The sequence below is a fragment of the Sphaerodactylus townsendi genome, linkage group LG05, assembly GCF_021028975.2.
Source record: "Sphaerodactylus townsendi isolate TG3544 linkage group LG05, MPM_Stown_v2.3, whole genome shotgun sequence".
Lineage (NCBI taxonomy): Eukaryota > Metazoa > Chordata > Lepidosauria > Squamata > Sphaerodactylidae > Sphaerodactylus > Sphaerodactylus townsendi.
Window position 1 is genome coordinate 85,233,872 of NC_059429.1, and position 3,880 is coordinate 85,237,751.

Sequence of the window (3,880 nt, forward strand, 5' to 3'; positions counted from 1 at the left end):
TGGGGTGCAGGAATCAGGCTGAGCTGTTGCTATGCCCCCACCCACACCAACATGACCTTTTTTCTTTTTTTGCCTTCTTGCTGTTTTCCACCTCTGCTTTCTTCCGTTCTATTTCTAGGTTGTATCCAAGGCTTGCCCATTCTGGGCAAGGGATGTACTGAAGACCCAGACAGCCCTATCCCTTCCTGTTTAGAACATCTTGCTTCTTGGCAAAACATCTATCACTGGGACTTCTTTCTGCAGCTGCCTGTGCCCCTTCTTCTTAGTAAGCAAAGGCGCACAAAAAGAAAAGCTGAAATACATTTGCCCTCAAACTTGGCCCTCATTCTGACAGCATGTTTGAGCGCCCCAGTTCGACATTCTAACAGTTACACTTTTTGGAGGGCCATGTTGAACCTTTTTGTTGGTGGTTCGGGGCATCTCTGCCTTTACAAAGAAAGTTTTGTGCCAACAGCTGAACTTCAGAGGCATGGGCTAGTTTTAGTTGTCACGAATGATTTACCACTTTCTGGCTAGTTCAGTTTGAATGCTCTTGTCTGTTTCTCCACAACCCCTCTCACTGTTTTTCACTTTTGTGTACCCAACTGTATATTGCATACCACACTGCAAATATGTCTTGCTAATTATTTCACACCCCTCACAGAGAAGTCTACCTGGTTCTCCAGAAATCTCTATATTTTGCTGCTGTTCTTTGGCATGAATTCAAACAGGACCCACAGAACTAACAATGCCTTATTGTTTGCTGAAGCAAAAACAATGCAAAAATGGGCTACAGTCCCATTTATCCATTGAATCCTGAGTGCTGTCCTGGGGGCTTTCCAGCACCATTATTAGACCAAGATGCCTCCCCAACAGTGCCCTCCTAGCCAAACAGGATGTGCCCTGGGGCAGCAGCAGGAGGAAGTGGCTTTGCCTTTGTTAACTGCAGCTTCTCAAGCATCACAATGGAAAAGACTGAAAAGGCCATGCATGACAATAGGGCATTGTTGTCTCTGGGGATGGTCATTGTTTGACTATGTTCTGGTCAAAGTCTGTGGAGTTATCCTTTGCCTTTTGGTTTCTGGGGGTGGGAATGCCAAGAAATAAGACTATTCTCTTCATTGCCAGTTCCTGGGCCAAGAAAGGCAGTGTGAAAGCAGAAAGCGGAAGAGTGCCCAATCTATAGAATACAGATCCATAGGTTCATATAGAGCTCAGAATCTCTTTGGACTTCTGAGTGAGCAATATTCAGACACAAACTAAGAATGCACACCTCACATTTGGCACTGCCTCAGCTGTTTACTGTGTGGTCCTAAACAGCAGACATTAAAAGGGAATAACTCTGGGCTAGTTACTGCATGACTCTTCTCTTCCATCCAAACTATTTCAGTTTTCTTCCAAACTGTAGTTCTTTGGGGACAAATGGAGCATGTAAATCAATGGGTCATTCAGAAGTGATTCTCGTAATCCTGTTGGCTGGAAAAGTGTTGCTGCAATCAACATTACCTGCCAGTTGCAGTCATAGTTCATTGGTTCGCACACTCATCCATAGAACTGCAGACGGCCATGTGTCTATGAAGGGGTTGGAAGGGCTTGTGTCATAAGTCCTCTAAACACCAGCCCTCCCAGCATTGACTGAATGCCTGGGCAGGGACAGCAGGCCTGAGTGTACTGGCCCCACACCCTGCATGATCACCTGTATGATGCCAACAAGTACAGGAAGTGTTTGCATCTAAACTCCCCATGATCAGGGATGCAACTTTTCAAAAATTGCCAACCATGGGGTGGGAGTATACACACAGATGCTTCCATCATGCACAGGTGCTGCATTTGTGTACTGATGATAAATCAGAGCCCAGTGTGCTCATGCCTGCTCTCTCTCTCTTATATTCTATCAGTCCTGGTGGGGTCTTGTGTGCATGGCTATTGGAAGGGGCCTGATAGACCATCTAGACTAATCTGCTACTTAGTGCAGGAAATCCAAAGCTATCTAAAGCTAGAATATAAGAGTGGCTAGCCAGCCTTGGCTTGAAGACCTCCAGTAAAGGAGGATCCACCCTCCCCACTGCCACTGTCTCAACAATTGGCTTCCTTGTCAGACTACTCTCCTCAAGCTTCTTGTAATATTCAATCAAAATCTATCTTCCCAAAGCTTAAGCTCGTTCAATTTAGGAATTACAAATCAGCCTTTTGTTTTTGCAGACAGAGCTTAGGCCAGGAATATATAATGTACCAACAGAGAACAGCAATGGGCAGTGGGGGGTTTTTCCCAACAGTTAGTAACAATACACCTGTTTCCATGCATTTAAGATTATAGAGGAAGGATGCTGACTTCCAGATAAGCTTGAAGCCCCCTGTACTTCTCCTTTTAGAATCAAGGACTGCCTTCCTTCTCCTTCCATATCATCTTTACAAGATATAGGTTACCTTTGAGTGACAGGATGTAGAGGAGTAGTCCTCTCTCCCTTGCTCCCCCCCACTCCACTCCACTCCATTTCACCCCACCCCTGCTCTGCTTTGCTGTGTCTTTGTTCACTACAGCAGGACTGCCTGCCAAAAGCACCAGGTTGACTTGGTAACATAACAGGATGAATTTGCATGTGCAAATAAACAGAAGAGGCTGGTATTGTTTTGGTCCCCATGGAAATGCAGACAGAGGTCAGAAGGAGAGTAAGTGAATTTTTTAAAAATCCACATTTCTCAGGTGAGGTTGTAGCTGGATGTAGTGTGTTCCCTGTGGGGTCTTTTCTTGTGATAAGATGTACTCATAGGGTTGTCACCCTCCAGGTGGGGCCTGCAGATCTCCCAGAATTACAAATGGTGTCCAGATTATAGAGGGTGGATGCTATGGCACTATACCCTCCTGAGGTCCTTCTGTTACCCGCAAAACTAGGGCAACAAGAACTAAAAGATTCTCTAATAGGAAGTAAACCAGCTTGACAAACTGAGATTTTTATGAATGAAAAAGGCTTTACTATACAATCAAGGAATCTTCAATACAGACTCTCGCTAATGCAACCGCGCTGAGCGAGAGAACATACAGGGTTTTCATAACACTTTGGGAGTACAACAAAAGGGGGGTACTGGGGGAGACAATGCAAGCATTAGGGAAACAAAAGACAATACAAAACACTCAGGAAACAATGAATAAATGCTGGCGAACTCTCCTGAGACTACACCCCTAGCGAGAGTTTGCAATGGCGGGAAACTAGAAGCGGGAAAAGTCCTTCCTCTGAGATGTAAATGAAAACCGTTGAGGGTGACTGTGGCGGGGTGCACCCTTTTTGCCTACGGGTCCCGCCACAGCAGTTCATTGAGGTGGAGTCCCGGGCAAACAAAGGAAAAGGCAGCAGACAGTCCGATCTTCGGGGTGTGGGTAGTATAATCCAATCAAAGAATCCAGCACCTTTTGCATGAGTTCATTAGTCCTTTGTGTTGCAGGTCCAGGATCGATGCTGGGACAAAGGAGACAGCTTCCAGTAGTATGCAAAAGAGGAAACCGCCCAGCCTACAGTCTCCTGAGTGCCCTTAAGAAACTTACATGATTTTTAAACTATAAAAACCTACCCAACATAGATCTACTTAACTAAATAAAAGACATATACCTTTAATCATAAAATAAAAATCTGTTTTATTTTTATTTTGCAGCTTACACTTCCCACCATAAAACCCGCCCTCCCCAGGCTCCACCCTCAAAGCTCCCAGAATTCCCCATCATAGAGTTGGCCACTTTAACTCCTGTCCCTGCCACCAACCACTCTTGATGTGGCCCAGCCTTGGTTTTTCATTCCATCTGCTTGGCAGGAAGAATCTGTATTAAAACTAGATTGGTTTGGAGCTGTCTGCAAGCACAATTTCTCAAAGGTACTTTCTCAGAAGCACAGTTTCAAGGCATTCTAAA

The 3,880-nt window shown here is 45.1% G+C and overlaps 1 long non-coding RNA gene across 1 annotated transcript; it reads left to right on the plus strand.

The window, feature by feature from the left end:
- The first annotated feature begins 216 nt into the window (after positions 1 to 216).
- On the plus strand, positions 217 to 3,598 carry LOC125434016. Its single transcript, XR_007244692.1, has 2 exons — positions 217 to 265; positions 3,421 to 3,598. It is a non-coding gene; the product is annotated as an uncharacterized LOC125434016 (long non-coding RNA).
- Positions 3,599 to 3,880: the final 282 nt, after the last annotated feature.